The sequence below is a fragment of the Urtica dioica genome, chromosome 8 (assembly GCF_054948205.1).
Source record: "Urtica dioica subsp. dioica isolate 48M chromosome 8, U.dioica_male_clone48M_v1_H2, whole genome shotgun sequence".
In the NCBI taxonomy this organism is placed as follows: domain Eukaryota; kingdom Viridiplantae; phylum Streptophyta; class Magnoliopsida; order Rosales; family Urticaceae; genus Urtica; species Urtica dioica.
This window is the reverse complement of record NC_142763.1, coordinates 25,854,415-25,863,811: the sequence shown is the minus strand read 5'-3', so window position 1 is coordinate 25,863,811 and position 9,397 is coordinate 25,854,415. Positions and strand designations below refer to the sequence as shown.

At 38.2% G+C, this 9,397-nt stretch overlaps 1 long non-coding RNA gene and 1 other non-coding gene across 2 annotated transcripts; both read right to left on the bottom strand.

The window, feature by feature from the left end:
* Positions 1–5,060: 5,060 nt before the first annotated feature.
* Positions 5,061–5,170, bottom strand: LOC149388671 (U6 spliceosomal RNA). The gene has a single exon (XR_016301097.1). It is a non-coding gene; the product is annotated as a U6 spliceosomal RNA (small nuclear RNA).
* Positions 5,171–8,364: 3,194 nt separating this feature from the next.
* LOC149388670 (uncharacterized) lies at positions 8,365–9,179 on the bottom strand. The gene is made up of 3 exons (XR_016300568.1): positions 9,036–9,179; positions 8,842–8,940; positions 8,365–8,457 (listed from the first exon to the last, which is right to left on the bottom strand). It is a non-coding gene; the product is annotated as an uncharacterized LOC149388670 (long non-coding RNA).
* Positions 9,180–9,397: the final 218 nt, after the last annotated feature.

The window sequence follows — 9,397 nt, the reverse complement described above, 5'->3', positions numbered from 1 at the left end:
CAAATACTCCACCTTGTAAGCCAAGACTGAACTCTCCTTTATACTAGAATTATATTTACTCATCGTGACGAGTGTCCACTGATATAGTCAGTTCGTGATCAAGATACTCCAGGTTCGACCCGTGTCAAGAGAAGTCAATTTTTCCGTTATACTTCTCTTGATACATATCAGCCCTAAGCATTGTTGCTTCCCCAGCGAAAGATTCTTTCGAACGTTACTTACTTCGAAAGTGCTAGCAATCTATCGGTTCTGGAATCAACCCTTAGGTGAGTGAACATTAACCTTCTTTCAGGAAGGCTGGATTCCGTATCTGTAAATCACTTCCCACTCGAATTATGCTTTGAGAAAACTCTCAAGACACAAGCTGTGATTATCATGAATATCGAATGAGTCAAAGAGCTCAGTAACATAACCCAGTGTCCATGATCACTTCAGGATTTAGATCAAGTCTCACTGTGACCATCATAGTGGCCTCGGTTAGTGTGTCGTAACGGTCCTTAAACGACACATCTACAACCAAGACCTGTCCAAGTCGTACACTTACGACAAGTGTAGAATGCTCCCACATAGCGATCAGCCCTCACCTATGTGTTCCACATATATGACTTTAGATATAGCTTTCCAGGCGTATATTAGTCATCGACCTCGTTTTAGCACACCGCCCGAACTCAGGTGCCCAGCACGTGACTGAGTTAGATACGGAGGCTATGGAAGATAGTTGTTATTGATTCTAATTGTTTAGAACTCAACCCACTAATCATATAATGCTAATAAAGTAATCTTATTATCGAATTTAGTAATCATTATCTTCAAGTGGGCAATATTCCCAACATCATTGTCTTGACGTATCAGAACAATTGTCGTGTCGTCTTATTTCAATGTCGTTGGTTCGGTGACCAAGATCCGAGAAAAAGGACACGCAACGACAATAACTTGACAAGTGTGTATGTGGCAAAAGAATGGTACAAAGACGAGCCATTTATTTTGGCAACGCAGGCGAAACAAGTTTTCTAATTGGAAGATAACTTGAATGGTCCTGATTGGCGAATCGTCGAAGAGTGTAATCATCGAAATGTGTGGGATCTTCCTGATATTTACCTCATTCTTGGTCAATCTTCGTCTTCAGTTCAGTTGTCAGTAGAACCGTCAGATTTAGATTCACTGTCGACGCGCCATCAGTCTGCGATACCAGAGCCCGTGAGCAACGACGCAGTGAACTTGTTGGAAAATATTGAAGAAGAAGAGTTTATCGATGACGAAGAAACTGAGGACGAAGATTTGATGGAAGAAGATGATTTTTCAGACGACGATGATTGATAGTATATAACGTTTTTCATTTACTTACTAAATTAACTGATTTAAATCATTACGAATGCATAACTAAATAAATTTTGTTTTGAATTTCAGATGGCTGCGGCTACAGGAGCTGGAGGCAGCGGAGGCGGGGATGACTTCTCAGCCCGTCTCCCGAATTATTGCCAGTCGGCGCCCGTACGTGATGACGTCGAAGAAGAAGACGAGGATATCGAACCGGCCGTGCGTGGGCCGACGGTCGGGCTTCGATCTGAGCGTGCACGGTGCCCTGGGGTGAAGGAAGTCGTTATTTATAACGAGGAGTTTCAGTCGTTCTTACAGCCAGAGCGCGAGATGGATCCGGATCTCGCGACGTTCGCGAACACGCTCGGGTTGGTCGTCCGAGACAAGATCTCGCCTACGGTCCCAAGGTGGACGAATGCGAATGTGGGGCCGGCGAAGGAGGCCGAGATCCGAGCAGCGATTCGAGACAAATACGACATTCGAGTCGATGGTGATGCAACCGGGAAGAAGAAGGCGATTGTCGATGCGGCAATCATTCGAGACGCGAAGACTCGTCTTCGCGATTGGAGGCATACCTTGCGGTCATGGTTCGACATCGACTGCAAGAAGACAGGTGGCGCGGTCGCTGAAACCAAGGACCGTTAAGCTCGACACCGAATGGGAGACGCTGATACAATGATATACGAGCGATGAGTTTAAGGTAATCAAATAATTTACGTTAAATATGTGTTTACCCTTTTATTAAATGATTTGTTATTTACGTGTACGTTTACTTATATTACAGGCCATACAAGCGAAGAACAAAGCGAATCACGCGAAGAAGAAGACGAAGACTCGACAGGGGACGATTGGGTTCTCGACACACCGCATGAAGAACGTAAGTTTTATGTTTATGTGATACATCAAATCGTTAAAATTATCTAACACTTGAAGTTTTGTTTACATGCAGAAGAGCACCGAGACAGGCGCTTTCGAGAGCTTGTTTGGGAACTACAAGCGCCAACATCAGTCCGACAAGTCCGAATGGCTGACTCCTGAAGCCTCCGCACGTTATGTAAGTTTACATTTATTTTTCTTATTTTTCGATTAATATATACTAACTAGTTAATTATATCAGGATCGACTGGTCGATAGGTTCAACACGTTGCGAGCGGAGGCTGAGCAACAAGGAGCGGACGTTGATATTTCCGTCCTAGAGCAGCAGGCGATCTGCGATATTATGGGTTCGTGGACTGATCACTTGACCGGCGTCGGACGTTTGGTGCCTCAGGGAGCACGAAGGCGGCTGAAGTCGCCGAAGTCTACGGTAGTTCGGAAGCTGGGACGTCGCATCCAAGATATATCTCCCAGGAGGTGTCCATGTCGACCATCGCCTCGTTCGTCGAGGCAATACAGAGTCAGGTGCCCGGCCTCAGCCTGAGCTCGTTTATGCCTCAATTTTGGCAGAGTTCGCAGCACGCTCCGTCATCCCACAGCCAGTAGACTCTGACGGCCAGCAGAGGACTCCCGACGCCAGCCAGCAGACGACGCCCGGCTGACCAAGTCAGTCTACTGATCAGCACGTTGTTCCGCCGCAGCCTGCAGAGTTTCAGCGCCAGCAGAAGAGCGTTTCACGTCGAGGAGGGGGAAAACGAGCGTCGGGACGACAAAGCAAACGTCGCGACTAGTGTTTTATTAGATATTTTGTGTATAGTAGATTATTATTTACATATTTCTCGATAACCGAAATCGTACGTAACCGGATTTCATATATTTGTTGATTTGGATAATATAATTTAGTTTTTATTTGATTTTTCATTTTAGAATTTCATAAACAAAAAACCATAAAAAATTAATAATTAACGACGAAAAAAAAGTAATAATAATAATTAGCGACGACAAAGTCGTCGCTAATTATTATTACACAGAAGGTATTAGAGTCGTCGCTAATTCACGCGGGAAATTTTCTCGCGCTAATTAGCGACGAAAAAGTCGTCGCTAATTATCTGTTTCAAAATGAAAAAAAACTTCTCGTCACAACATTTAGGGACGACATTATCGTCGCTAATATCTTCGGTAAATATTTAGCGACGAATAAATCGTCGCTAAATATATTTAGGCACGGACATTTAGCGACGATAATAATCGTCGCTAAATACATTTAGCGACGATTACCGGGTTATTACCGATGAAAAAAATCGTCGGTAATTATTGTAATTGTTGTGGTGTATCGATATTAGTTTAAAATATCTAAAAATGGACTTTAGTCCCAATTTCAGACACAAATACTCTTTTGAACAAATACACTCATTTCACTTTCACTCTATATCTTCTCAATCCCTCATTCGATCTTTCACCCTCGATTCCAACGAGATATAACTAAATTCGATGTGATACGAGGGAATCCGACGAGCTATGATCACCTAAAATGACAAAGTTTCACGTTAATTTGATTTTTTTCCCACTTAAAATGCCCAAAAAGTATGAATTTTATCGTATAACATCGTACGGTATCGTATATTATCGTACATTATAACGCAATTTAATTTTTATGAATTTTATCGTACATTATAATTATAATGTATCATATGTCATTGTATTATATCGTATCGTACACTATCGTACATTATAATTATAATGTATATTATAATTTGTATGAATTTTACCATACATTATAATTATAATTATCGTATCATATCGTACGACATTGTATTATATCGTACACTATCGTACGACATTGTATTATATCGTATACTATCGTACGACATCGTATTATATTGTACACTATCGTACGACATCGTATATTATCGTACGTTATAATTATAATGTACGATAAATTCATACAAATGAAATTTCATTATAATGTACGATAATATACGATAGTGTATGATAATGTACGATGTTATATGATAAAATTCATACTTTTTGGGTATTTTAAGTGGAAAAAAGTCAAATTAACGTGAAACTTTGTCATTCTAGGTTATCATAGCTCGTCGGATTCCCTCGTATCTCATCAAATTTAGTTATATCTCGTCGGAATCGAGGGTGAAAGATCGAATGAGGGATTGAGAAGATAGAGAGTGAAAGTGAAATGAGTGTATTTGTTGAAAAGGGTATTTGTGTCCGAAATTGGGACAAAACTCCATTTTTAGATATTTTTAAAGTATGAGGTCTAATCTCGATATTTTGTTAACTTTTAGGTCTATAAAATGAAATTTCTCAAATCTAATATATCTAATTTAATCCAAAACTATGACTAATTTTATTTTTCGAGATAGAAGAACATGGAGTTCGTGAGTGTTTTTTTCGACGAGATTCGTGAGGTTTTTTTCATTAATCATTAATTAATTTTTGTTGATTCAAACCAGACCTTCCATGGGAGTTCTCAAATGCCAAAAATCGATTTGAATATTATATTCAATTCTATCATTAAATTTGTTCACTATAGTCATGCCCTGGGGAAGTGGGGTGTGATTATTGAATAAAATTAGACACTAAAAAACTTTACATAACTATCCCACGGTGCATACTCAGTTATTTACTTAACAAGTCCAAAGATAAAAGAAAAAAAACGAAAATAAAATAAATCTTCAACACTTGATAGTCTATCCAGCGAAAACCTTCAAACTCTCGGCCACACTTAACTCCGAGATTAAATTTTTATTTCAAAATGCTCCTTAAAACATTACAATCACGTCCTTGTCACAAAATTTTGTGACTAAAACCGTAACCGATCGAAGTTTTAATTAAATGATTCAAACCGAGAATTTTCTCGTTCGTTCTCGATTTATGCGTGTCATCCTTGCGCAGGGGCCATGCTAATCTTCTTTGTATCATTCCAATTTTATCGGGTGTCTCCGAAGTGAGGTGTGACAACTAGGGAATTTGATATGAACATGCTCATCAAGTCCGATTTCGAGACCCCGCTCTTGTCCTCGTCGGTCAGAGCCCTAAGAAGCTTAGCGAGAGCTCGCCAATGATCGTCTCTTTTGTCGAAGGCCTTCGCGAAGTCGAATCTTCCAAGTCTGTGGTGCTCCCTTTCTCCGGCGACCTAGACAACAAAGTCCCAGTCTGAACGAGCTATGTGCAAGTGTATTAGAGTGGAAGCTGCACTCCAGGTGCTCGATGAATTTCCTAAGCTAAAAATTGAGTTGAGGTCTTCAACTTTAATTAATTGTTTGCTAACGCTTTGGAATTATGTTGTGCACAAAAAGGTTTGGTTTTCCTTTTTTTTTTTTTTTTTTTTTTTTTTTTTTTTTTTTTTTATAAAACTGTGTGTGGGTGATGTGCGTGAGATTGTGTATCAATGGGAGATGATTATGTTTTGTTGGTGATTGAAGTTTGAATGAGAGGGATTGAATCAATGAATAGATATCTGATAAAGAAAAGGCTATAATCTGAGATTTTGTTGTTTCATGCCAACGAAAGCCAAATGAGAGAGGTAAAAAATGTAAAACATAAATTGAGTTGAGTAGTCATAATTTTGGATTAAATTAAACATAATTGAATTTTGTCCAAAACTACTGTAGAGGTGTAGAGGTCATAATTTAGAAATAATAATACTAATGGACTATCTTCCCGCTCAGAGTCCGTCAATTGTTGGGCCAATGTTAGATTTAGGACTGGTCCAACGTCAGTCGCAATTATTAGTTGATTTGGGCCCATATGCATTGAAGCCATCATTGACTGGGATTGAACTCCAACAGTTGCTCATTGCTGAAGATAACTTGACACGTCCCTTGATTTTTGCCCATGCAAAAGCCAAACTAATTTGTAAAGCATGTTTTTATTATCGTTTATTGCTGGGTATGCACGGATACTCATAAATATGCGATGATGTAGTCCTATTCACATGCTTTCTTCTGATCTAATGTAGCTTATTTTGCAATCAATCTTATGCGGGAAATGGCCTGATTTAGTAGTCATTTCAATGATTAGGACCAAAATATAGGGTAGCTTGTTTTTTGATACTTTTAGTAGTGTTTTGAGGAGAGATAATACTTTGATACCGGGTTTGCCCTTGAATTTGTAATTTTGTTCATTCAAGCCCCCAAACTAAAACTTGCTCAATAAGATTTCTTATACGGTCTTGTTTATTGTGTCATGTACAGCTCTCTCTCTCTCTCCTCTCTTTTTTTCTCTGCGTGTGAAGGACGTTTCATCTCCCTTTCATCATCCTCCATGAGCTGCGTGTCTATGAAGTGAAGTGAAGCTCTCCGGCCACCTCCTCCTCGTCTAAAAGTAAGCTTCTTTCGTTCATCGTCGTCGTCGTCTTCTCTCCTCTCTTTTTGTTTTTGGGCTTTCGTTCATCCTCGTCGGGTTTTTGAGTTTATGGGTTTCGGATTAATGTTTGTTCAACGTCATCATCGTGCATCTTAAAAGAAAGCTTCTTTTTCGTCGTTCATCTTTGTTTTCATGCGTTTGTCTGGGTTTTAGGTCTGTGTCGTTCTGGGTTTGTTGGTGCCATTACCCGCCGTCTCTGTGTTGTTTGCTGCTGGGTTTGTTTGTGTGTTGTTCTTCATTGTTTTGAATGTTTGAGTTTTTCGCGTTCTTGAATTATAGACATACATGTCTATAGTCTCTGAAATTGTAGACATGTTGTAATTGTAGTCATAAAGATCTACAACTTCCGTTGTTGTAGACGTATTAGTCTACAACAGCTGAAGGTGTAGACCTGTATGTCTACAATTACAATAATTGTAGACAGTAAATCTACAATTACACTTCATTGGTGTAATTGTAGATATACATTTCTACAAATATTCTCATTGTAGACATTTAATTTTTTCATACATGATAATAACAAAATCAGATATGCGTTTCTCTTATGCAGGAATGTCTGAAATATATATATTTTTGAAACACAGTGGTACATGGGTCGAACCCACAGTATACGTCGAGGGAGGAAATTTGGGTATTATGGTGTCGTCTTCGGTGAGCTACCCTAGTCTGATGCAGATTTTGTTAACAAAATCGGTTTGAAGTACTTGATTGACGTTGCATGTAAACCTGTTGAGATTAAAGACAACGGTCGATTGAAAGCTTATTTGTATTTGAGGAAAACGATACCTGACGTCGGAAGATTTCATGTGATTTTGAAAATATCTGAAGAGCCACGGGAAGGGCATGAGGCAGCAAGGGAGAGCCTAGTTTCTCCAGGATTTAGATCAACTCCTAACACGGTTGAGTGTACGCCTTTGAATGTGTATTTAATATCTTTTTGGAACTTGGAGTGTATTTACTCTGTTTTGGAGTTTGAATGATGACTTATATGATAGAAGTATGTCTTTTTTACGTCTTGAATGCATTACATGATAGAAGTTGTTCAAATTATAGACTTCATTGTCTACCAGTTGTGGTGATTGTAGAGATTTATGTCTACAATTGTTGTGATTGTAGACATTAAATGTCTACAATCAGTTCAAATTGTAGATATATATGTCTACAATGACTACAACTGTAGACATCACTGTACACATCTTTAGACACGGCCATAACAAAACAAAAGCTACCAGTTGTGGTGATTGTAGACATTAATGTCTACAGTTGTTGTGATTGTATACATAAAATATCAAAGTGTAGATATATATGTCTACAATGAATACAACTGTAGACATCACTGTACACATCTTTAGACACGGGCATAACAAAACAAAAGCTACCAGTTGTGGTGACTGTAGACATTAATGTCAGTTGTTGTGATTGTAGACCTAAAATGTTCAATTATAGATATATATGTCTACAATCACTGCAACTGTAGACATCACTGTACACATCTTTAGACACGGCCATAACAAAACAAAAACATACTAAAACCATATAGCCATAACAAAAAAAAAACCATACCAAAATAGATAGCACTCTTTAGACATTCAAGCTTCAAATTGTCATACAAAGCCATACAAAAATATAAAACGTAGTTTTAAAAGTAACTTCATAGTTTGAGATTGAGTTAATGTAAACATAAAAATCTAGTCCAAAGATGTCGGAAACTCGTCGTCAGATTCGTAGCCGGTCGCAAGTTTCACCGTCCCATGACGGAATAAATCAATCGTGAGCTTCCGCCTAAACTTGTTCATGAGGGATGCGTCTAAACCAGACATGTGTACGCCGTGGGTCAAGTACTCAACTGCCTTGATCACGAACATGCCACAATCCCCGCTGCAAATATATATGTTAGTATAGTATAAAAAAGAATATGAAATACACAAGAATTCTAGCGAAGAGCATTACAAGTTTACAATTATAGGAACTGTAAATATAAATGACTACATTCACTAAACTTTTAGACATAAAAGTCAACAATTTCAGATATTGTAGATGTCGAAATTGTAGACATAAACATCTACAATTCTAGTGACTATAGTTTTATATGTCTACAATTACATCCTAATGGCCTATGACGTCTTCCAAACATAGAAAATGTAGATCAAAGAATTCTACAATCACATACATAATCACCCAATATTGTTTACATAAATTAACTCAAACTCACTCGGCATGCAATCAAAAAGTTACCCAAACGCTCAAAGTGAAGAAATGTACCTCATTTATACTTGTTTTTCTCTTTCGGACCTTCAACTCGAATGGCGATGTCTCTTCTTCATCTGACGCCGGCGATTCAATCACTGGCTTCGTCATTTTCTACGATTTAGGTATTTAGGTTTCCGGAAAACCAATGGAGAAGAAAGAGGGCTTTGTAGAGATATGAAAAAATTATGGAGAATGTAGAGATATACTGGAGAGAATGTTTTGTTGCTGTTGTTGTTGATTTCCCGACGATTTCGGCGACGTGGGTGTGATGGTTTTAGAGAGAGAAACCGTCGGAGGAGAGAGAGCACAAATGTAGAAGAAAGTGAAACTCAGTTTTTTTTTTTTTTTTTTTTTTTTTTTTTTTTTTTTAACTTGAACCGGCCAAAATTGTGGGTATTTTCAACATAAATAATCAAACTAAAAGGCAAGATTGTATTTGCTCACATAAGCAACTACTAAAAGTGTCCAAAACAAGGAACTCAATATTTTGGTCCAAAATATTGAAATGACTACTAGATCCGGCCATTTCCCATCTTATGCAAAAAATATATATATATATATATATATA